The sequence below is a fragment of the Aquarana catesbeiana genome, linkage group LG09, assembly GCF_042186555.1.
Source record: "Aquarana catesbeiana isolate 2022-GZ linkage group LG09, ASM4218655v1, whole genome shotgun sequence".
Lineage (NCBI taxonomy): Eukaryota > Metazoa > Chordata > Amphibia > Anura > Ranidae > Aquarana > Aquarana catesbeiana.
This window is the reverse complement of record NC_133332.1, coordinates 159284230-159311171: the sequence shown is the minus strand read 5'-3', so window position 1 is coordinate 159311171 and position 26942 is coordinate 159284230.

Below are 26942 nucleotides of genomic sequence, written 5' to 3'. Positions count from 1 at the left end.
CAGTCAGTACACATACACTCCCCCCACAGTAAGAAACACCTCCCTAAGAAAACACTTAACCCCTTGATTGCCCCCTAGTGTTAACTCCTTCCCTGCCAGTGTCATTTATACAGTAATCAGTGGCTATTTTTAGCCCCGATCGCTGTATAAATGTCACTGGTCCCAAAAAAAGTGTCAAAAGTGTCCGATCTGTCCACCGCAATGTCACAGTCCCACTAAAAATTGCTGATTACTGCCATTACTAGTAAAAAAAAAAAATTATAATAAAAATGCTATAAATAAATCCCCTATTTTTTAGGGGATATAACTTTTGCGCAAACCAATCAAAATACGCTTATTGCGATTTTTTTTTTACCAAAACCATGTAGAAGAATACATATTGGCCTAAACTGATTTTTTATAGCAAAAAGTAAAAAATATTGTTTTTTTTTTTTCAAAATTGTCGGTCTTTTTTTTTTTATAGCGCAAACATTAAAAACCGCAGAGGTGATCAATTACCACCAAAAGAAAGCTCTAGTTGTGGGAAAAAAAGGACATAAATTTTGTTTGTGTACAACAGCGCATGACCATGCAATTGTCAGTTAAAGTGATGCAGTGCCGTATCGCAAAAAATGGTCTGTTCAATAAGGGGGGAAATCCTTCCAGGCCTGAAGTGATTAATAAAGGACTTGTCAAAAATTTTCAGTGTGTTTATATACTTTGCCACTTCTCTTTTGCGTGAGTAGGGGATGGTATCTGGGCTGCCCTCTTATCATTTAAGGAGGCACCCAGATTCCTATAAGGCTGCTTTCACACTGGGGCATCGGCGGTAAAGCGCTGCTATTTTTAGCGGCGCTTTACTGTAGCTTTTGCAGAGGTTTTCAGCCACTCGGGGTGCTTTTAACCCCGAGTCCCCGCTAGTGGGCAGAAAAGGGTTAAAATGACCCTCAAAGCGTTTGCCGGCAGTTCGGCGGCGCTGCCCATTTATTTCAATGGGCAGGAGCAGTGGAGGAGTGGTGTATAAACCGCTCCTTCACCGCTCCAAAGATGCTGCTTGCAGGAATTTTTTTAACGTCCTGCCAGCGCGTCGCCTCGGTGTGAAAGCACTTGGACTTTCACACTGAGACTGCAGGGGAGCCGTTTTTCAGGTACTTTACAGGTTCTATTTTTAGTCCAGCCTGAAAAATGCCTCAGTGTGAAAGGGGTTTAAGCCCCCCATCCACAGATCCCTGCAACCACCGAGCCAGGGTTGTGGGGATGAAGCTCATATTGAGGGCCAGGTATGGTTAAGAAGGGTGAGTGGAGCACACACTCATCCCCCCCTTCTTTCCTTGCCTGCAAGGCTTCATGCTTGCATAATGGACTAGTGTGGATTTTGGGAGGGATCCCATATTTTTTTTTTCTTGTTTTTTATTTTGCACAGGGTTCCCCCTTAAAATCTATATCAAACCTAAGTCCACCTGGCTATTTGCTGTCCAAGAAAACAAGGTTGTACACCTGTTGTCCAATCAACCTATTCTAAATGTATTGCAGCTGTTAAGGTAATTGAGTGCTTACCATTCTATAATACCCTTCTAATCTGTGCATATGTTGTAACCAATCCATTTTTAAACCAAGCACAAGTATAGAAAATAAAACTTGTCCTTTGTTATGTACAATTTTAATAGCATTAGGTGGGTGGAACAAAATTATTTTCTTTTTAAATTTAGTTTGACACCTGGGAGGCAGTTCTTGATGCAGTCATGTATCCTAATGTTAAGATGTGACTCATTCATTCCGAATACAGCTTTGGATCTTATTCTAATTCACATGCAGTAGAAAACCATCTGTTTTTCCAACCCCAGAATTATTCCTGTTGGTAGAAATAGACAGAGTGGGCTCATATTAGATATGAACTGTTAGATTATTGCAGATCTTAAATATGTAATTTTTCTCAGAATTAGCAAAATTGATGTCTTTAGTCTAAGAAATATTTGCTTTGTGTAAATTCTTTATAGCCTACTAAAATTTTATTTGCCTTTGGTGTAAGGATTCTCATTAATTTTTATTGCACGAGTGATGTGTCACAGTAAAATGTATTATTTCTTTCAGACTAAAAAAGCTAGACATTTTTTGTATGCCTATATTGCCTAAAGTGAACTTGTTTTTTGCTTTTTCTAGTGTAAAGTTAACTTTACAGGAGGGACTATAATAAATGTGTAAGCAAGCAACAAAAGGTCTAGGACAGCATTTCTCAAACTTTTTACCCCAAATTAACGCTTTAAATGATTTCCTGGTTTCATTGAATCCCTGATAAAAATTAATTAATGATGGGTCAATGGGAAGAATGCGTCATAAGCCGCATACACATGATTGGATTTTCCGACGGGAAATGTGTGATGACAGGCTGTTGGCGGAAAATCCGACCCTTTGAATGCTCCATCGGACAATTGTTGCGGATTTTCCGTGGACAAATGTTGGATGGCAGGCTTTAAAATTTTCCACTGACAAATGTCTGTTGTCGGATTTTCTGAGCGCGTGTACACAAGTCTGTCGGACAAAAGTCCAAAGTACAAACACGCATGCTCGGAAGCAAGGACGAGCCAGAAGCAGTCGGTCTTGTAAACTAGCATTCATAATGCAGAATTAGCATTCGTGACGTGGCAGATTATGAAATCTCGAAATGCAGCGCACATTCTCTTCTTCTTTAATGGGATAATAATGAAGCTGCTTTGCTGGTGATACTGATGGAGTTATTGAAAACTAATTTTCAAAGGCTTTTTTTTCTAGTGATATCAAGAATAATATTATTACGCTTGTTATTCAGAAATAAACTGAAAAGTGCGAAATGAAAAGCGCGAATCAACACTCACCAAACTTCTACTAACACGAAATTAGCAGAAGGAGCACAAAGGGTGGTGCCTGAAATTTGGACTTCCTCTTTTTCGGCTCGTAGTACGTCTAGTATGTCACTACGTTCGTTTTTCTTGGCCGACAATTGTGTATTGTTTGTATGCAAGACAAAATCCAGGTGCATGCCTTCAGACAAAAGTCCAAGGTTTTGTCTGCGGAAAATCTGATCGTGTGTACGAGGCTTTACATTTGTTAACAGTTGGAGGAACGCCACCCTTACAGACAGCTAAAAAGATCATTGACGTCATGCCGCTTGCTCTGCTAAGTGGCGTTGGACGCAAAACCTTTCAAGTATCTTCAGATGATAGGTCAATCAGCCACAGTTCGAGGAACCCCAAACAACTTCTGGAGGAACTCTGTTTGAGAATGACTGACTGGTATAGGGAATAAAACACATCAGGAGAGATTGTACTATTATGTACAGTCTCAAGGAATAGAGGGAAAAAGGGACATGCCTGAAACCTTTACATTCATTTATTAAGTGTGAATAGGGTTTAGAAGGGCAGTTTTTTCAATATGACTCTGATATCAATAACACAAGGGTATGACCACTAACTATTCACACTAATGCGTTTTTTTGATGCATTTTTTGATGCATTTTGCAGAAATGCATGGGAATTTTTTAACATGGGTTCCTATGGAACATGTTCACATCAATGCATTTTTGTGCCTCTGCGTTTTTGGAAAGGGTCGGGGACTTTTTTTCATGCAAAATGCAGCGTTTTGCATGTAATAGAATTAAATAGACCCGCATCCAAAAACGCAAGTACCGCGTTTTGCGGTTTTTTTTTTCTTTTTTTTTTACACTGTATACAGTATAAAAAAAAACTGAAAAAAAAAACGCAAAACGCAGCAAAACTGCATGTTCAAAAACGCGGCAAGCACCGCAAAAAGCACTGCAGAAACGCTCAAAAGCAACATGCATAGATGTGAATCGAGCCTTAGAACTTATTACATTATTGAAGAGAAGTTGATGCTTCAAGCAGACTTCCAGCAGATATAGCAAGTCAACGAACAGTAGGGGAATTTAAACATGCTTAGGGCAAACATACATCTATAGTCAGGCAAACTCAATGCAACACGTGGCCTTTTTTCTGCTTTTCTAAATGTTTCTATGTTCCCTGCACTCTCATGTCTCCCCAATTCACCTGCAGACCATCCAAAATTCCTGGTTATGTTTAGACTTTCTGAGCAAAGCAAATTGTAACACACACAGGGCTGTGCATTTTCTCTCAGCCCTCATATTACAGTGTTTAGCAACAGGGCCTGACAATTGGGAGACTACTTGCCAAGTGCTGCATTGTGGGAAAGCAGGGTCATGTGAATCTTCAACTTCAATCTTCAAGCACATGTGATTTCTCAGTTCATCTGACAGTGGATTGAGATGGTAGGAAGCATAGAGCAGGTGCATACTGGCTTCTTATGCCCCGTACACACGGTCGGACATTGATCGGACATTCCGACAACAAAATCCTAGAATTTTTTCCGACGGATGTTGGCTCAAACTTGTTTTGCGTACACACGGTCGCACAAAGTTGTCGGAATTTCCGATCACCAACAACGCGGTGACGTCAACCACGTACGACGAGACTAGAAAAGGCCAGTTCAGAACCAAGCGCGGCACCCTTTGGGCTCCTTTTGCTAATCTCGTGTTAGTAAAAGTTTGGTGAGAGACGATTCACGCTTTTTCAGACTCGTGGCTTTCAGAACGTTTTCTGCGGTTCAGTTTGTGCTTGTGGGTTTGTATCTGCTCTTCAGTGCGTGCAAGCAAGTTCCGCGTGACTTAGTCATTGTGTTCTTGTTCGTTCGTTACTGTTTTTCAGGTCGCTCTTCACAGGCCTTGCTGTTCTTCAGTGCGTTCTGTTACTTCGTTCTGAGCAGCCGACCGTTTTCTAGCCATGTTGCGTATACGTACTCCTCGTAGAGTTCGTGCTGTGCGGGGGCTTGGTGCTGGGGTCCTGACCTTGACACAAGTCCAGTCCATGAACAGGGTGGGGAGGAGTTCATGGACCAAGAATTGGTTGCTTTAGCGTGACCAGTTCTCTCATATGCCTTTGTTCCGTGAGATCCGTGAGAATAATCCTGATGATTTCAGGAACTTTCTCCGGATGACGGACCCCGTATTTCACCGTTTGTTGGCTTCGCTGACCCCCTATATCAGCAGGCAGGATACCTGCATGAGGCAAGCCATCACTCCGGAGCAGAGGCTCGTCGCTACCCTGCGGTACTTGGCGACAGGGAGAAGCCTGTAGGACTTGAAGTTCTCGACAGGCATCTCCCCCCCGGGCTCTGGGGATCATTATCCCAGAGACCTGTTCTGCCATCATCCAGGTCCTGCAGAAGGAGTATATGAAGGTAAGATTTTTATCCTTTAATATCACATTTTATTGTATATAATGTTTGCTAATATATTGTGTTTCTCTCCTCATTCCCTAATTACCATGATTGTAATATGCTGTGAATGTCCCCTTTTGTTCTCATGCATGCTGGATTTTTATGTAATTATTTTTTTTGTCCTTCATACATATTTGCCTTCACTAACCTCCCCAGCATGCTCTCCTGCCCTATATTCACCTCATGTAGTCACTTAACAATGTATTTTATCAGCTCCATAGTAGTGCTTTACCCCAAACACCCCCTAAAATGTTTTGAAATGTGATTTGTGCTTTAAATTCAGGCAGAGTGCCAGAGGCATTTTTTTTGTGGTGTCCCCAAATCATTTTTATTAACCCTCCCTCCCCCCAACTGCTAAGTCAGCTGATCCCAATTCTCTATCTATCCTCAATCATCTATCTGCTGACTTTGCCAAACCCATACACACTATACCCATCTCTTTTGTGGTCAGATGTATGGATGAATTACCCAAATCATGTAGTGCAAGGGCCTGCCTGTATACTTTCCAATGGTGCTGTTGAAAGTTTTTGCATCCTATTATTATCTTGATAGGTCCAAATGTGCTCAAATGTGTACAGTGTGTATTTATATCTTAGTATTATGACACTTCTTACCTGTCCAGTGGGCTGCCAATAGTGTAACTAAGGAGGGGCTGTTCCAAGTAATACCCATTATTTAGGCATTCATCTCTCAATGAAGTGGAGAGGGTTACCTGTCCAAGATTCCCCCCCCATAATGTTAGAAATGGCCCATGAGAGGGGGGGAGGGGGAATATGATAGGTGTACCTTATACTTTGGTGTTGTAAAATTCCCCTTAATAAATGTTATCTGGAGGTTGGCCAAGAATGTGTCTAATCTGCTTGCCATGTTTATGTGCAAAAATACAAATTTTTTTTGTTTTTCTCAACAGTTTCCTTCCAGGAATGGCAGACTGTGGCCTCCCACTTTGCCCAGCGGTGGGACTTTCCTAACTGCGGAGGGGCAATTGATGGGAAACACGTCCACATCATCCCACCACCCAACTCGGGGTCGTACTATTATAGTTACAAGGGGTTCAATAGTATTGTGATGTTGGCGGTGGTGTCGGCTAATTACGACTTCTTGTATGTGGACGTGGGGAAGAATGGCCGGATGTCCGATGGTGGAGTCATCGCCCATACGGAGTTTTACAGGTGTCTCCAGAATGGCAGCTTGGACTTGCCACCTCCAGAAGACAATGTGGAAGGACTCCCATTCGTCTTCGTTGTGGATGAAGCATTTGCGCTGGAGGACCATCTTATGCGGCCATTCCCGATGAGGACCCTCACCCTGGAACAGAGGGTTTTTAATTACCGGCTGGCCAGAGCCAGAAGAGTGGTGGAGAACACATTTGGAATCATGGCCAGCTGGTTCCGCCTATTTCTGACACCCATCCATATGGCGGAGTATAAACTTAATCATATAATCCTGGCGTGCTGTGTTCTACATAACTTTTTACGCCAACATTCTGCCAACTATGCTGGCTCAGTTGGGCCTGAGGCCGGAATTCTACATGGAACCCTAGGTTCCTCCAGAGGTTGCTAGGGGCTCCTTGAGCAATGACCAATTCCTGCCTCTCAGCTAAGTTCCCACTGACACCATAGATCATTTTAACTATCTGTAAAGGATAAATTCATCCCAATGACCACAAGTGTAAGGCGCATGCCTCCCACTCACCATCACAGTAATGTATCTTGAGTTGTAGATATAGTCATTTTTTCTCTGAGACCAGAGCTTCAAGGGTTCCTCTGTGTTGTAAAGGTTGAGAAAAGCTGATCTAGATAATTAAAATTATATTATGCATTACTTGTGGTCACTAGTAATTCAGATGCCCAACAGTGTTATAAACCCCAGAGGAAACATTTAATTAGGCAAATGAATGCATAAAAGTGATGTATCCATTGTTTTTTTATTTATTTATTCATGCTTAGAAGCAACTGATCAATGGTTACAGTAAATGCAGGCACTTGAATCTGCTACCTACTATATTTGTAATAGGAATGCAACTAATATGTATTTTAAAAATATTTTGTGTCTGTGCACCCCCTACACTACCTTCTGACAGGCAGGATGGCTTACACAGAAAAGAATAAGGGAAGCTTATGGTGCAACATAGGAGCTGAATTTTACCTAGATTAACCACTTCAGCCCCGGAAGAATTTACCCCCTTTCTGACTGGGCCATTTTTTACGATATGGCACTGTTTCGCTTTATTTCTGCCTCAGTTTAGGCCAATATGTATTCTTCTACATATTTTGGTAAAAAAAATCGCAATAAGCGTATATTGATTGGTTTGCGCAAAAGTTATAGAGTCTACAAAATAGGGGATAGATTTATGCCATTTTTATTTATTTATTTATTTTTTTACTAGTAATGGTGGCGATCTGCGATTTTTATTGGGACTGCAACATTGCAGCGGACGGATCGTACACTTTTCACACTATTTTGGGACCATTGACATTTATACAGCGATCAGAGCTATAAATAGCCACTGATTACTGTTTAAATGTCATTGGCAGGGGGGGTTAACACTAGGGGGAGATCAAGGGGTAAATGTGTGTCCTAGGGAGTGATTCTGTGGGGGGATGGGACTGCCTGGGGGAGGAGACCGATTGTTGTTCCTAAGCAGTAGGAACAACAGATCGCTCTCCTCACCCCTGACAGAACAGAGATCTATCTGCTACATTGACAGATCTCCGTTCTCTCTCTCTCAGGAGCAATCGCGGGTAGCCGACGTCATGCGGCGGGCGTGCATGCCCTATACTCCTTAAAGTGCCCACCGTACAGCTACGGCGATTCGTGCAGGAGTGCCATTCTGCCACCTTCAATCAACGGCGGGAGGTCGGCAAGAGGTTAAAGTGCTTCTAAAGGAAGAAGGGTCTTTACCTTAATGCATTTTATGCATTAAAGTAAAAAAGCTGCTGTGTACAGTGCCCCCCCCTTATACTTATCTGAGCCCAATCTCGATCTAGGGCAGTACACGAGATCAGCAGCTATCTTCGCTCTCTCTCTCACCTCACTGAATATGAGTGCAGCAGCGGGAGTCATTGTCAATCACAACCTGTGAGGAGGGAGCGCAAGCTATGCTCTGTGTGTCAATGGACATGGAGAGCCCGACTTGGGATCAAGCCTGCAGCTTGCCATGGGAGCACTCATAAAGGGGGAGAAGCCAGGAGCGCCGGTGGGGAACCCCAGAAGAGGGGGATCCAGGCTGCTCTGTGCAAAACCATTGCTCAGAGCAGGTAAGTATAATATGTTTGTTATTTTAAAAATAAAAATGTTTTCCTTTACAATCACTTTAATTCTGACTAGTTGCAATATGCCTAGTTGGATGAAATTCCAGTATTTATACTGGATTCCCCATATAAAGTAGTTTTTTTTCAAAAAGTATTGTTGTTCAGACATTGCACTGTGATTAGGTAAGATGACTGGTTTAAATGCAAATACTGCTTAGCAGAGTTCACGCTCAGATATAATACAGCATTCAAACAAAGATTTGGAAAAAGTAATATCCTAAGCTTCCTAAAGCACAGAGTCAATATGTATGCAATTTTTCTTTATAAAGCCAAGTTATATTTTAATTTTCAGTGTGCAGCCCTAGTACCATATAAACTATATACAGAACATTGTCAGAATAATAAATCAGTGCCTAGGAGAACAACAGATTCCAGGGGGATGCGGTGACAATATGAAAATAACTAAAAAAAAAGATATACAAGTAAAAACCGAATCCTATGTTTAATATTCTGTCTGGTGATACACCATCACCTAGAATATTGCTTTGTTTTCTGTAGCTTGCTTCATTTCTTGGGCTTTATCTGCCAAGGCACTTTGCTATTCTTTTTCTCACTGTAAGCACCCACTCTAGTCTACTGCATAGAAGATAAGTTTTACTGGTCTTTTGGTTATATTTACTGTAATTCACTTGGTTGTAAGTTTTCACTTTTGCACAGAGCCCTGCTTTAAAGAGACCCTGTCACCAGATTATTCATTACAACAAAATATTTTAATAAGATTATACAGTATGTGCATTTGACATATTTTATGCATGTTATTTACCAATGAAACCTCCTTTGTGTAAACATCCAAAAGCCCTAAGACTACTGCTGAGCACTGCCATCTTGGATGTGATGTCAGCAGTCCCTACAGACTCAGATCTTTCACTCAAGTGACACTCTTTAGCAAGGGTATTGAAGTAAAATTCAGAGTACTGGTCAGTAAAATTTTCTTCCGGCAGAGCTAAATCTCATATTTGTACTGTGACTCAGAACCTTCACATGACAGCCTCCCACCACCCTTTCACATAAGTGTCCCTAGCCATCTTCACATCACAGCCACCTCCTTCACATAATTGTCCCCATTTTCCTTCACATCACAGCCCTCCTTTACTTAAGTGTCCTCGTCCCCCTTCATATCCCAGCCCTTTTTTACAAAAGTGTCCTCAGCCCCATCAAATCACAGCCCTGTCCTTTACATCACAGCCCTTTTTGCTCATCAAATTCCTCGCCCCCTTGACATCACAGCCCCCCTTCCTTCACAGTTGTAACCTGCAACAGCATGACAGAGGGCAGAAGCAGTAGTAAAATAATTAAATTCTTAAAGGATTTTAGATGCGCACATAAAATGCTGCAAAATGTAATAAAAATTTAGAAATCACCCCATACAAAGTTTATTGATACATGCAAATTATACATAAAACCAATATAAAAGAAGAAGAAAAAACACATGCGGTTAATGATCATCAATAATTTACTCACAGTAGCCCCTAATATAATGGATTGAAGGTAATGTGGGTTCACAAGAGATGTCTGCTGGTGGCACTGTGGGTCTCTGGGCTGAAAGCTGTAGTTCCCAGTGACCACCAGTGGGTGTCTCCAGCTGCTGAGAGGGTACTTAAGTCCCATCTCTGCTATTGCAACTTGCGTTAGTGTTTTGATTGCCATCCTTGCTGCCAAATCCTTGTGTCTGTTTATCCTGCTCCTAAGCTAGCCTTGCCTCCTGTACCCTGCTGATTACTCCTGCTCCTTGTTCCTACCCAGTATTGATTTCCCCTTCCTTGCATCCCTTGTATTACCTGTTACCCATATCCCTCATTTTGTATATAGTGTATTGTATAGTTAGTTGTTAGGTCTCTGTTAGGTTAATTAGGTATTTTGTCACTGGGGTTTGTTCATGTTTACTGTTTGTTGGTGTGTGATTTTCTTTTGTGTTATGACATTGGGACCTGCTTCCTCAGGAGACCAAAAGAAGCACTGCACTATGTAGACTAAGTCTAAAATGACAAGCCATATCATAATGTCAAAATACAAAGGTACACAAACAGTATCAAATCAAACCAGTCATTGTGATAATGTATTTGTAGTACAACAATTTATATATAACAATGATTAATATAATGTTTCTAAGAGAGAACACTTACCCGACCCTTAGCCAGACACCACCAGTGGGCATGGATCATGGGAATGGTCCCTTCTACATGCCAGCTCATGGGCCGATACAAAAGGGCACTGCAGTAAAAACAAGGGAAAAGAGAGTGACCCAGGAGGAAAAAATAAGTAAATAAGCAAATATATATACTATAGTAACAAACTAAGTTGAGAAAAAATAAGGCTCTTACCCTATTGAACTTAGCCAAAAATAAGCACTGATAAAACTACTCTGGATGAAAAAAATAACTCAAAGTAATGAGCTTTCCAGTTGATAGAAGGGCATAATAGTCACCTGGTAAGCCCATGAAAATCGGTATAGTTGCAGTGCAACCCAGATACTAATTCAGAAGGCTATAAATGTCCACCAACCACTACAAAAATACATTGATAATAATAGTATGAAGGAATCTAACAAAAAAAATGCAACAAAAGAACCACCAATAAAAATACTGAATGGATTATAATTCCCAGAGATAGTTACATAGTTACATAGTAGGTGAGGTTGAAAAAAGACACAAGTCCATCAAGTCCAACCTATGTGTGTGATTATGTGTCAGTATTGCATTGTATATCCCTGTATGTTGTGGTCATTCAGGTGCTTATCTAATAGTTTCTTGAAGCTATCAATGCTCCCCGCTGAGACCACCGCCTGTGGAAGGGAATTCCACATCCTTGCCGCTCTTACAGTAAAGAACCCTCTACGTAGTTTAAGATTAAACCTCTTTTCTTCTAATTTTAATGAGTGGCCACGAGTCTTGGTAAACTCTCTTCTGCGAAAAAGTTTTATCCCTATTGAGGGGTCACCAGTCCGGTATTTGTAAATTGAAATCATATCCCCTCTCAAGCGTCTCTTCTCCAGAGAGAATAAGTTCAGTGCTCGCAACCTTTCCTCATAACTAAGATCCTTCAGACCCTTTATTAGCTTTGTTGCCCTTCTTTGAACTCGCTCCATTTCCAGTACATCCTTCCTGAGGACTGGTGCCCAGAACTGGACCGCATACTCTAGGTGCGGCCGGACCAGAGTCTTGTAGAGCGGGAGAATAATCGTTTTATCTCTGGAGTTGATCCCCCTTTTAATGCATGCCAATATTCTGTTTGCTTTGTTAGCAGCAGCTTGGCATTGCCTGCCATTGCTGAGCCTATCATCCACTAGGACCCCCAGGTCCTTTTCCATCCTAGATTCCCCCAGAGGTTCTCCCCCCAGATAGTAGCTAAGAAAAAAGCTCAGCATTTTGCCAGAAATATATTATGTAGTTCTCATAACGTTTATACAGCCTCCCTTAGCAGTAAAAATAGACAGAGACATAGTTACCAGAGGTATAATAGAGATCTGCCTGCATCTTATCCTCACAGAAGGGTTGTCCTCTCTCATCCCCCCATCATTATACTGTACGTCTTGTCATTTTAGATTTACTCTGCATATTGTAGTGCTCCTTTTGGTCTCCTAAGGAAGCAGGTCATAATTCCTGAAAAATGCGTAGAGACATCTCTTCTGAACCTTTGCTACCTTCAATCTATTATATGTTACTCGTCACATATTATAGGGGCTGCTGCTGCAAATTGTTGGTGACCATTAATCACTAATTACCAATACTCTTACTTATTTAGGAGACATGGTTTTGCAGAGGGATTTTAGTTAGGTTTCTCTTTCTTTTTTTTCTTTTACTATTGGTTTTATGAAGAATTTGTATGTAACAATAAACTTTTTATGGGGTAATTTCCAAAATTTTTTATTTAAAGAGAGGTGTATGCAGCATTGGCTCGATGATGCATCTGTCCCCTGCCACCTCTACACCAAGAACTGAGCATTCATAGACCACTGATAGCTCAGTTCTTACTCTTCAGTGAGCAGAAAGCCACTGATTGTTGGTCACCGCTCTCTACTCTGCTCCTCCAGCTCTCACTGGAGTGCTGGGCTTTACAGGAGCGGGAAAGGCTGGCTCACGCTTTCAGCGGTGTGCTGAGAGGCTGAGCCAACTGCTGGTCAGGGATCTGAGTGGATTCCAACATTAAAGTCGTGATCTCTCCAGAGCCTGGGCCGGCTCAGTGACATCACCTGTCGGCTGAATATGGGTCACAGCAGTGCAGAACTAAGGGCAAAGAGCTTTGGCCCTACTTCTCCTTTTAACTTTTGTTGAACTTACATTTCATGAGTTCAAGTCCTTTAAGAACTGACCTTATACATGGGAGTGGTGATTATGCAGGCCATACATGGGTCAAACTCTGAACAAATTTTCTTTTGAAAATGAGAAATTTCATGCATTTTGTGATCCGATGGTGCCATAATTTATTTCAAAATTTGACCAACCAAGCCTTTAACTTCACCTCATGTTGTTACAGAAAATCATTTTCGTGGCTGGAAATCCTCTTTTCTTTCCGGGAATTTTCCATTTCTCATGCGCATTTATTTTTTGATTATATTTCTCGCATGATTCTCACATTATTGATTAGAAAATTGTTTGTTTATTAAAAAGTTTTCAACATACTTGATCACTAAAATTAGATGGCCCCATGAAAATCGTCCGTGGTGCGAAATTCGAACAAAGATTCTTAGGTACGATTTTCGAAAGAAAATTATTTCAGAATATGACCCGTGTATGGCCAGCTTTAGGCTACTTGCCCGTTAGTAACCCTTTTTAGCTAATTTGTAAAGGGCAGGAGCAGGTCTTGATGCGGGACAAAAGCTGGGAGAGCAATCTGGAGACTGAAGGGTGGCCCAGGGTGGGGGGCGGAAGTGGAGAGAGAGAGAGTATAAGACACCCAGGCTGATGAGTGACATGGACGCAGTAGTCTCAACAAGAAGCATGTTACTCGGCCTGGGTCTGAAGCGCAGATTGCCATAGTGATGCCTGCTCTATAGCATTCACCCTCACTCTTCACCTGGCAACTACATAAAAGGTTATGTAGGAAGATGAGGGGCAGGAGCATTGCTAGGATTGAGAAAGACTTGGGGCATCCCTCGACATCAAAACAGGAAGCATGAGCAGTGGGTGTGTCCACGCGACACTGACAGTGATAGAGGCTTAACGGGGTATAGTTAAAAAAAAACTGTATACAAAGTACATATATGCCACAATTCTTGTACCCAAAAAATATGCTATAAAAGACATGTCACTAGTTGAAGATTGTTTATTTACACAATTTTATTAAAACATGAAGCATAATAAATACATGTGTGCTATTTTTTATTATTTGCCATTTTCTTTATTTATAAATAGGAATCCATCTTTTCTGGGCTTTTTGGACCCTGCTGTCTTCCATCCCCCCCACAGCTGTGACAGCTCAACCAGACAGTGCATGCATCGTTTTGCTAACATTATGAATATTTTATTTACCCCGCCAGTCCCAGAGAAAGTCTCTCCAGAGCTGCCAGGGCGACAGGGTGAAAAAATGCATCTTATCATGAATTACTTTGCCACAACCAACAGCCATCATCTTGTCTGACAAAGCTGATCTTCCTGCTCCTCTATTGAGTTTTACTTTACTTTTTAGCCCCTAGCAAACTGAAACATGTTAGAGGAGAAGGTGGGTCAGCTTTGTACTGGACAATTATAATAAAGACTTATTTTTGGCTTTTATGAAGGGGAGGGGCTTCTTTTCTGCTTGTGTATATGCCGTGATAGTGTACAGATCATGGACTGCTTAGAGCTAGCACCCTTCGTTTAGCGAAGCGGGGGGTGGAGTACCTTGAGTGGAGTGGTTGGGGCTGTCTGCAGGATGAAAAAAAAACATATATTGATTCATTCTATCAGTAAGCTCCTACTTTAAACATCTGCAAACTTATTATCGGTGTGCAGCTTTGCAGGGAGTCTTTCCAGAGATGGATGCAAACAGAAAGACTCAGGAGCTAAACAATACAAGTGCCAGCAAAGTCACACACTGATAATGAAGGGGCTATAGCCAGGATCTGCTTTCCAATAGTATGGGTTGTTAGGACCACAAGATTAAAACACTTTTATGCATTTACACTATCAGCACACAGATCAAGCACTGTCAGTATTAGCCGTGACAACCACAAGGAGAGCTGGTAGACGTTAGGATCCATCACTTCCAGAGGTGTGGTTTCCTATTCAACTAATTAATTAAACTGCATAGTTTAAAAATAGAGAAAAAAAAAGTACAGTGGTACCTAACTAAAAAACAAAAAGTGCACATATTTATTATGCGTATAAAAAGCCAACTAGATAAATCTGGTGACATGGTCCTTTTAATTACTTTGCTACAAACAAAAATCTCACATAAAAACCTGAGCACAATTATTTTTAAAAACTGAAACTCTTGCCTTACTTATGCTTTCCTACACACAAGCAGAGTGCTATAACTTTGAACCTCCCTTTAAGAAGAACTTCATTAAAATAGTCAGGGACTACTTAGTTAGCAACCAGCAAATATTGAGACAATGAGCACTTTGGTCAGGAATATGTAATAATATGGGCATACAAAGTGCAGAGAGGTCAGTAGTGTAAAATGTACAGAATGCAGCAGCCACGAGAATGAACATACAACAGTAAGGGGTATCAGTGCCAGATTAAACTCTGTGGAGGAAACTAGGCAGTAGAAACTTTGCCCTCCCCTCGCATGTTTCTGATGGTTTCTCGTGCATGTGTTCTAGTGGAGTAACATTGAACTAAGTACTGCACACGTTGGCTGCTAGATGGAGATGACTATCTCTATTGTACACCAACATTTTTTTACAAACGACATCTGAAAGAAGATGAACATTTAAGAGGCAAACTGTAATGTGACTTAATGTCTATGGTTTACGTACTGTGCTTTAAGTTGTTATTCGGTACATTACATTAAGACAATAGTTTCTCTGTGGAGTCTCTAATGAAAAGTTTGTTTCTTTGAGTTGATTCATTGTGTCTATCTTCCCTGCCCCCATTGCACCTCATAGCCACCACTCACTCCTGCACCCCCTTGTCCACCATTTTCCTCTGCATCCCTCATCCATCGCTTTCCTCTGCTCTCCTTCTCACCCCCTGCCTCTGCACCCTCTTGTCAATCATCCGCCTCTGCACCCCCTCAATCACCATTAGCCTTTGCAATCCCTCAACCACCATTCGCCCCTGAACCCCCTCACCCACTGCTCACTGCTGTACCCCCTAATTTACAACTCACATCTCCACCCCACCAGTCCAGAGGTTGCCTCCCTACAATCCTAATTCAAGGCTGACCTTTGCATTGTCTTGTCCACTGCTCCCCTCTGAACCATCTCACTCACCAATCACCCCACTTGCAAACAATGCAGCCCTCTGCCCCATCCCTTCACACTCATAATGCAGACTCCTGCCCCCCTTCCTCATAAAAATGCTACCCCTGGCCCCCCTTTCCACACTTATGAAAAATACAGACCCTCTGCTTTCCTCCTCTTCCACTCATAAACAATGTAGCCCCCCCTCCATACACAAATTGCAGCCTCCGTGCCCCCTCTCATACACAACACAGCCCCCCTGCCTCTTTTCCCTACAGGTGGAAGTGGTCACTTGTGGTTCAGGACCAGGAAGGATGTGTCCTTGCACAGCACTCTAGTTTCTGCTTGAAGCTGGTGTTTTTCAAAACAAATCTGGAAGACACTCGGAGTGCAGGCTAGCATGTATATTTTTGATGGCAAGATCTGTGCACTGAAGACTAATGCCTCGTACACACGGTCGGACTTTGTTCGGACATTCCGACAACAAAATCCTAGGATTTTTTCCGACGGATGTTGGCTCAAACTTGTTTTGCCTACACATGGTCGCACAAAGTTGTCGGAATTTCCGATCACCAACAACGCGGTGACGTACACCACGTACGACGAGACTAGAAAAGGCCGGTTCAGAACCAAGCGCGGCACCCTTTGGGCTCCTTTTGCTAATCTCGTGTTAGTAAAAGTTTGGTGAGAGACGATTCGCGCTTTTTCAGACTCGTGGCTTTCAGATCGTTTTCTGACGTTCAGTTTGTGCTTGTGGGTTTGTATCTGCTCTTCAGTGCGTGCAGTCAGTTCGTATCGGAGTTTTCTGTGTGATCTTGCCTGCTCGTTGCTGTTTTTCAGGTCGCTCTTCAAAGGCCTTGCTGTTCTTCAGTGCGTTCTGTTACTTCGTTCTGAGCAGCCGACCGTTTTCTAGCCATGTTTCGTATGCGTACTCCTCGTAGAGTTCGTGCTGTGCGGGGGCTTGGTGTTGGGGTCCTGACCTTGACACAAGTCCAGTCCATGAACAGGGTGGGGAGGAGTTCATGGACCAAGAATTGGTTGCTTCAGCGTGACCAGTTCTGTCATATGCCTTTGCTCCGTGAGATCCGTGAGAATAATCCTGATGATTTCAGGAACTTTCTCAGGATGACGGTCCCCGTATTTCACCGTTTGTTGGCTTCGCTGACCCCCTATATTAGCAGGCAGGATACCTGCATGAGGCAAGCCATCACTCCGGAGCAGAGGTTGGTCGCTACCTTGCGGTATTTGGCCACAGGGAGAAGTCTGCAGGACTTGAAGTTCTCGACAGGCATCTCCCCCCAGGCTCTGGGGATCATCATCCCAGAGACCTGTTCTGCCATCATCCAGGTCCTGCAGAAGGAGTATATGAAGGTAAGATTTTTATCCTTTTATATCACATTTTATTGTATTGAATGTTTGATAATATATTGTATTTCTTTCCTCATTCCCTAATTACCGTGATTGTAATATGCTGTGAATGTCCCCTTTGTCCTCATGCATGCTGAATTTTTATGTCATTATTATTTTAGGTCCTTCATACATATTTGCCCTTCAATAACCTCCCCAGCATGGTGTCTCCTGCCCTATATTCACCTCATGTAGTCACTTAACAATGTATTTTATCAGCTCCATAGTAGTGCTTTACCCCAAACACCCCCTAAAATGTTTGGAAATGTTATTTTTGATTTAAATTCAGGCAGAGTGCCAGAGGCTTTTTTTGTGGTGTCCCCAAATTTTTGGTAACCCTCCCTCCCCCAACTGCTAAGTCAGCTGATCACAATTCTCTATCCTCAATCATCTATCTGCTGACTTTGCCAAACCCATACACACTATACCCATCTCTTTACTGGTCAGATTTATGGATGAATTCCCCAAAGCATGTAGTGCAAGGGCCTGCCTGTATACTTTCCAATGGTACTGTTTAAAGTTTTTTTATCCTATTATTATCTTGATAGGTAATAGCAGAATGTTCAAATGTCCTCAAATGTGTACAATGTGTATTTATATCTTTGTATTATGACACTTCTTACCTGTCCAGTGGTCTGCCAATAGTGTAACTAAGGAGGGGCTGTTCCAAGTAATACCCTGTATTTAGGCATTCATCTCTCAATGAAGTGAAGAGGGTTACCTGTCCAAGAGTTACCCCCCCTATAATGTTAGAAATGGCCCATGAGAGGGGGAATATGATAGGTGTACCTTATACTTTGGCCTTGTTAAATTCCCCTTAGTAAATGCTATCTGGAGGTTGCCCCATAATGTTTGTGTCTAATCTGCTTGCCATGTTTCTGTGAAAAAATAGTAAGGTTTATTTTTTTTTCCTCAACAGTTTCCTTCAACGCCACAGGAATGGCAGACTGTGGCCTCCCACTTTGCCCAGCGGTGGGACTTTCCTAACTGCGGAGGGGCAATTGATGGGAAACACGTCCACATCGTCCCACCACCCAACTCGGGGTCGTACTATTATAATTACAAGGGGTTTAATAGTATAGCGATGTTGGCGGTGGTGTCGGCTAATTACGAGTTCTTGTATGTGGACGTGGGGAAGAATGGCCGGATGTCCGATGGTGGAGTGATCACCCAAACGGAGTTCTACAGGCGTCTCCAGAATGGCAGCTTGGACTTGCCACCTCCAGAGGACAATGTTGAAGGTCTCCCATTTGTGTTCGTTGCTGATGAAGCATTTGCGCCGGGGGACCACCTGATGCGGCCATTCCCGATGAGGACCCTCACCCCGGAACAGAGGGGTTTTTAATTACCGGCTGGCCAGAGCCCGAAGAGTGGTGGAGAACACATTTGGAATCCTGGCCAGCCGGTTCTGATTATTTATGACACCCATCCATATGGCGGAGTATAAACTGAACCATATAATACTTGCCTGCTGTGTTCTCCATAATTTTTTAAGAAAACATTCAGCCAACTATGCTGGCTCAGTTGGGCCTGAGGCCGGAATCCCTAATCCATCAACACTGACGGCGCTTGAAAGTGTCCGTCCTGGCTTGCCCTCCCTGAATGCCCGTGATGTCCGGTTACGCTACCTGGAGTTCTTTGCGGGTAGGGGGGCTATCAATATGCCAGACAATCTGTGACACCTTTTTCAAGCTGACCCTGACAGAAATGTGTTGAGTGCAGAAAATGTCGTGATTGGGTAACCTTATAAAAAACAGTGTTGGCTGGTACTTCCTAAATGCAAAAACACATTTCACTACAAGTGCACTTGCAACTGCACTGAACCTGTGCAAAGAGGATTTGCCCTTAGGAAATAACCCCCATTTTTGCATAAAACAACAATTACATCACCCCAAAAGTGTTGTAGTGTTGAGACAATAATCCACACATTCTTGAGTAAGGCACTTTTTTATACCTGCACAATCACATGTGCATTTACCAAAGGTTTTTAAAACAAACCAACATGTTTGTTGTATAACAATGTTTGCAGTAGCATTATGAAAAATCAAAATATCCATTTCAGATAAAACAGGCCTGTGTAAAACCAACAAGAAAGCCAAAAAACTTGAACTTACAAAGTTCACATTAGGTAAAACCTGAAGGCAATATCAGACATCAGTATTTAGGAACTGGGTTTGATATAGCGTTCAGATGGGGGGAAATCACCCCTGGAAAAGCCAAATTTGGAAGATGCACACCAATTTACGAATGTCAACATGTGCTATCTGCCATCAGGGGGGATCAAGGGACGTGTTTGGGGGGAGCAAGCCCTTCCTCAACGCTACTTTATAATTGAGGAAGAGGTTGCACCCCCAAAACGCGTCCATTGATCTCCCGTGATGGCAGATAGCACATGTTGGCACACTGTGTGCATCCTCCAAATTTGGCTTTTCTAAACATTTAAAAAAGTTTGGTACGATAAAACAGGTGATTTTGTGGGGTTTAAATTCGCCCCAAAACATCAATGATGTTATTATTTTTTTTAATAACATCACTGATTTGTTGCTGGATGTTTTGCAATTGGAGATTACACCCCATGATCTCCCCAATCAGTATCTGGGCACTTTCAGATGTAAAGCGTTCTGGATCACGATCACCTAAAAAGCGATAAAGAACAAAAAAAAAGGTCTCGAAAATCTGCCACCATCCATCTCTTTTACCTGAGCCTGTGGTCGCAGACACTCACCTGTTGTGGTGCCAATCTCCACCACGTCTTCTTCTTCCTCCTGCTCAGCTTCTTGGGTTGGGGGTATTTCCCCTTCTTCCAGAGGGGGGGGTCTCTGGTCTCCTGGGATGAGGGGTGTCCTCCGAGTCTTTTATCCCCTATGTAAAACAAAAATGGTATACTTAGCACACAGATATTTGATGGCAGAACTAGAAATAGGAAACATTGCTCGGAAGTGGGGTACAATTGTCTATTTTAGCAGAGTTCCAAGATATATATTTTTTATTGCCCTTTGTCAAGCTGCAATACTTTACCTGTTTGGTACAAGCTTCACAGATGTAGCCCCCCCTATAGTATACACTGGAGCACCTGTGTGGCCCCCCCTAATAAAAATGGTGTTCTTGTGTCCCACACTAGTGCTCCAGTGTCCAGATGTGAAAACAGCTGCTAAGTGTCCTCTCCTTACACACAATCTAGTTTGCATTTCATTCTAGTAACAAACCCATCTACACAAACAAATATTTGGCATCCAAGTAGGCCCAAAAATGTGTGAAATTGCATATGGCCTAAACAATGGTGTTCTAGAGGCCGAAAGAAAAATGTTTGATACGAACGAATAATGTGCCCATGAACATTAAAGTTGACCTTTTGAAACGTTACAACTAATAAAAGCATATGGAGCAGAACGAACGTAATAAAGACAGAAAGAATAGGAACACAGCACAACTACTTACTTTTTTGCAGCACTCTCTGGATCTTTCAACTTCAGGTCCGACCACCGCTTCCTGAGCTGATCTTTAGACCTTCGTACCCCGAAATTCCACTCAAGACTCCTGACCACTTTCGCCATGATCTTGGCCTTTCGGATGTTCGGGTTGGGGTAAGGCCCATATTTTCTGTCATAGTCGGACTTCCTCATGATGTCGACCATCTCCAACATCTCCCCAAATGACATATTTGTGGCCTTAAAACGTCTCCTTCTGGATCGGGACGTGCCTGGATCCGCCCTTTCCTCCTCCTCCTCCTCGTTGCTACAATTAGCCCGCACCTGCTGTATGTCCGCCATCATGCTCTTCCCCCACTGCGCCGAACTAAAAGTGGCGGGGAATAAACTAGAAAGAACGTCAGGGGCGGGCGGAGTTACACGCATGCGCAGTGTATATAAAGCGTAACACGCGTGCGTATTACGTTTGATCTGTGAGCGGAGGAAGGAGCATTGGACGCGGCGATCGTAAGAACGAAGGTAAGAGACAAACTTGGGCCTATACTGCTTCTATAGATTGAGGCCTATATTGTAACAAGATTAGGAGAGTTTGGTGTGACATTAGGCTTTGTCTTGTGTTGTGTCTTGCAGTGAACATGGATATGGTCCTGAAAGATAAGGACTTCATTTCAGTCTTCATAGAGATGCTAAGGGAGCTGCCCTGTCTGTGGGAGATTAAACACCCCCATTACAAGAACCAAGCAAAGAGGAAGGCAGCACTGGAGCAATTGTGTGAAATTGTGAAGCAGGTGATCCCCACGGCAGACATCACTTTTTTAAAGATTTTCATTGGTGGCCTGAGGAGCACATATCTGAGGGAGCGCAATAAAGTCCTGGATTCACAGAGATCCGGAGCAGCAGGTGACATCTATGTCCCCAGGATGTTGTACTACGACAGGCTGCACTTTCTGGCAGGCCAGACTGAACCCAGGCCATCCCTCTCCAGTCTTCCTTCCACGCTTCCTTCCCCCCCGGCTGAGGCTTCTGACGCCCAACCTGGGCCTTCCAGGCCACATGTAGAGGAGCCCAGATTGAGCCAGGTATAGCATTCCTCTAAATATTTCTGCTTGTCCAATCAATGATGTGAACTATATGTTAGTTGGGAGTACTAATTAAGGATTGTGATTGATGATGCAAAACATTACAACTATGTCCCTTTTTCATACACAGGGAAGTCTCAGCCAGGAGGTGGCCGGGCCGAGCCGGCTGGCTGATCTGCAGGTCCCTCCACCCCCCCTGGAAAGAGAAAGTGGCAGTAGGAGGAGTGGCCTAGAGGAGGCGGCTATCAGATTTTTTTGTAGGGCTACAGAGGTCCTGGGAGCACCACACACCAGGCAGGAGAACATTGCTGCATTCATAGCATATAAAATGCAGAGGATGGAGGAGGGCCAAAAAGCCATGTGTGAGGCCCTCATATCTGAGGCTCTGGCGAAAGGTGTGAGGGGCCAAATTACACCTCACACACAGCTTTGGGATGGTCCTCCTCCTCCTCCTGCAGGTCCTCCTCCTCCTCCAAGTCCTACTCCTCCTCCTGCCACATCTCCAACTGCACAGCCACAGCCCGGAAGGAAGTGTGAAAGGAAGACCAGAGAGTGATTGCCCTGGATCCAGCCTGGTCGGCCAAAAGATGCAGACTCTTGTGGTACCACAGCCTGCAGACACAGATGTCATCTGCTGCTATCCGAGTCTCTGTGAATCCCGGACCAGACTGCCCTCCCTTAGATATGGACTCCTCAGACCACCAATTTTGATGTTGAAGAATTGATGTCTGCCGTGGGGGTCCCAGGCTTCACTAATTTCTGCTGTTGATCCAGTGTTGCCTTCCTCTTTGTTTGGTTCTGATCCCTTAATAAAGGATTTTTGTTTTGAATTATACTCTCCTATGTGTTTTACTTCAAAAAGGACAGTTGGTTTGTGAGGATTCAGGTACATTTCAAATATACAATGTGAAATGAACAAGGGTCACCAACAACAAACAATCTCCTTGAGATTAAATAATAAAAGATATCAATGGTGTTGGGGTAACTTGACACACAAAACACACACAAAAATATTCTGGAGTAAAAATAAAAATAACATTGAACAAAGATCAGCCTTGGAAAAAATCCAAACATTAAAGAAAAAAAAAGGCTTAAAATAAAAAAAAATAAAAAAAACATAAAAAATATAAAACTGTCAGATGTGACAACTAATAACAATATATTCAGGAAATCCCACTAAAAAAACACAAATAAAACTTTGTGAGAAGTGTGTGTGAATATGAGCATCAAAACTACTTAATTCTTGTCACATTATAAAGAAGAAGAGAGTGCGCTGTATTAAACCATTTTTTACATTGCAGCGTGACGAAAGTGCTGTATCCATTGCGAACGCTAAGTTTACCAGAACGAGCTGTCCCGTGTCGGAATTTCTTCTGAGCATGCGTGGCACTTTGTGCGTCGGAACAGGCCACACACGGTCGGAATTGACGCGATCGGATTTTGTTGTCGGAAAATTTTATCTCCTGCTGTCCAACTTTGTGTGTCGGAAAATCCGATGGAAAATGTCCGATGGCGCCCACACACGGTCGGAATTTCCGACAACACGCTCCGATCGGACATTGTCCATCGTAAAATCCGACCGTGTGTACGGGGCATAACAGCACCCATAGTAGATAATTCATGGAAGATGGTTACATGATAGATACTATGTCGTGAAGCTCTGTTGCTTTCCATCATCCAATCATGTGCAAGCAAAAATGATTTTTTTTAAATTTTCCATTCACCAGATTGGGTATTCTTTATAAAGTGAAGCTTGACCGCATTCATTAAGCTCTAGAGAAAATGAGTGTAACTGCTCTTGCAAAGTGCACAGTCTATTTGCCTTTGTTAAATCAACACCTATATGCTATTATTGACAGAGTTAGCTCTGTGTTTATCATGTAGGACAATATCTCTTTTAGAAGCGTATACCCTTGAAGGGGCCACTGAAGATCGCCAGGTACTCCCAAATAGTACAGAGGCTACCAATCACCCAAGCACAATCCTAGGCACACTGTCATTTAAGGTATAGTCTAGGGGAATTCTCATTAGGGTATTTGCTGAGGAACTTCAAGATGAGAGGTGTTTAGGGTCAAAACGACCAGTAATCACAGTAGAAGAATTAACTTTTCTCTAATCTTTCCAAGAGCAGCTTTTCTGGAAGCAGCAGGGTATGGCTAGAATGTCCAATGCACTGCAACAGTCAAAAAGGCAACCTCAGGCAACTGGTTCACATCTGGTACTTGTCCAACCATCAGTCCCAGTGAATCCTTTATTCACAATGTCCCCGGATCTGTTTACCACCCAGCATTATCAGGCAAATGTTCTATGAAGGAAATAAGGATCCCTTTTTCAGTCCAGGACTCAGAGATAGGGCCTTTCAGCAAGAGTACTTCTTTGGCAAATCTTCCACTAAGGCCCAGGCAGCAATCTCTTGTCTCTCTGACTATCTCCCACAGCCACAATGCTATGCTTTGCAGCCATGACAAAAATTATACCCGTGTTGAACAAAACCCATTCAAGTAAATAGTGCTGCTCTGCAATTGCCACATGGTTGCAGTGCTTTAATGTGGGGTTAAAGCAGGTGGTGAGGTGGCAGTATGCCTCCTTGCTTCCTGTCAAATGTTCTCTGAAGAGCGTTCCAACTGCTGTATACTCTTTAGAGAGCAAAGCATATGTGAATGAGTCATTTCTTTTATTTAATTATTTTTTAGAATTTCAATTTTTTTAACCTTTTTTTTTAGAATTGTATTTATTTATTTTTAACTGCCCCTTTGGGGGTCTTTGGTGAAATATCAGATACTTTTGGGACAGAGAAAGGAACTGATAACAGAGATTCCGCAGTCCCTTTCTCTGCAGCCTCAACTGCACTGGACGGTGAATGAATAGGAAGTGCTCTGTGCTGAGCAGCTTCCTGTTCATTCAGATGTTAGAATCAATCCCCCTGCAGTGCAGCCTGTAGGCAGGCATAGGTTACTGCTGCCCCAGTGGGAAGTTAGGGGTTAACTGCACTCCCATATTTTTCTTGGCAGAGTTTTCTTGGGCCGAACCCTCCAGTCTCATGTGCTATAAAAGGGGCCCGTGACAACACGCATGCACTCGAATAGGGGGACTCTACCTGAAGCCGTTTCTGGAGTCTGAATCACCCAAAATTGGCCCTAATACCTAGACATGGATTCAGCCAACATTGGACTTTACTTGAACATAGGGTTGCCACCTGTATGGGAATAACCCGGGTTTTTGTCCTCCTGAAACCCGGACAAAGTTAATCTCAACCCGTCAGGCAGGGGTGGTACAAGGGGGGGGCGAAGGGTCACCTGCCTGCACCGGACGCGGTGTTGAGGGGGGGTGCAGTAGCTGCTTGAGTTCCTCCTGCATCTAGGTGACAGTTTTTCTGTCTGCTTTTGTCCCCGCCCATCAGCCCGCCCATCACCTGCATAACTTTAGTATTCTTAGCTCTGTTCAGGTTGAGTCCCGGCATTTTCTGCATCTTCTGTCCCCGCCCACCGGCCCGCCCACCTCCTATCAGACCTGTAGAACATAGTCTAGGGAAGTGATACAGGTGGTGGGTGGGGACAGAAGCCGGCAGAAGAGGCAGAAAATGTCGGAACTGCATCCCCGACAGAGCTAAGAATACTAAAACAGTGCAGGTGGTGGGTGGACTGACAGGCTGGAACAGAACCAGACTGAAGATGCCGGGACTAAACCCAAGAACACGGAAGAATTACAGGTACAATGCAATTATATTCTGCTCTTTTCAGCTGAGCACTGTGGATATGTTTGCTAAATAGGAGGGTAGTCATTGGAAATTATACCCCCCCCATTACTTTCAGCAAGCATTACCGTCTGCTGAAGAAAACCTGTTCAAGTGAATGGGGGCACACTGCAAACTCCCCGCAACTGCATGCAATGCACACAGTTGCAGTGCAGTGGTGCAGCTTGGGGGGTTTAAAACAGGTGGTGAGGAGATAAAATATTGCTTACATATACCTATTGTGGCCAGGAGAAGAGGACGCTTGCTGAAAACACACCTCAGTCTCAGTGCAGTGCCACTGGGGAGTGAGGGCAAACTGCTTTCTCCTTGTCTCCCCTTTCATGTGACATGTCATATGACTGGAGAGGGAAAGACAGAGAAACTGCCTTCATTCCCAGTGGGTGCCACACTGAGATGGAGATGTGAACTGTAAGTCCACATGGGGGGTTGCAGTTTGTCATCTTTACTCAGAGCACTGAATGACCTTGTCCCGGCACTGCCATCAGGTATCTGTTTTGGGGATGGAGCCAGTGTGTGAACTCAGTGGGGGGTATCCTCGAATTCAGTAATTATTCCTGCTGGCTGCAGCTTCCTCTGCTGTGCTCTCTCTCCCTCTGCCTTCTCCTCATGGGGTGCCTAATACCCCCGACCCCCCAGCTAGCCTGTGAATGGTTTGCTTTGCAGTCATTGGTTGCTAGGACTGCCGGTGTCTCAGCAACCAATGACACATTTGCCGATGTACATGCACATGTGTGATTTTCTTAGAGCCGCTTCACCTCCCAGGCAGCTTCACCCCCTAATTCCAGCCAGTTCCCATCACACAGTGGCTGCCGTGTGCTGCTAAAGTGTTTGGGTTTGGCTTGAAGAAAAGGTTTCAACCCTACATGAACAGCTATGCTGGGGCAGCCACACTCCTGTAGTTATCAATTAGGGAATAGGAATGTTAGGAAATGTTTGCACTTTATCTTGGACTGTCAATTGTTGCCATCATGATAATTTATTCTCTAAGTAGAGCTGCACGATTCTGGATAAAATGAGAATCACAATTTTTTTGCTTAGAACAGTGGCCTCGGGGCCAGATGCGGCCCTTTGCTTACCTTTATCCAGCCCTTGGGACACTATTTTATCTACTGATACCAACAATGGGACATAATTCCCCCCCCACTGACACCAACGATGAGGCAAAATTCTTCCCAATACACCAACGGTCAGGCACAATTCTTCCATTGACACCAGAGATTTTCCCCACTGACGTCGGAACCTTTCCTACTCTCAATAGCCACAGCCCGGCCGCCCTACAGTCTGAAGAACAGTAAACTGGCCCTTTGTTTAGAAAGTTTGGAGACCCCTGGCTTAGAATAAAGATCACGATTCTTGGCATAACATCAT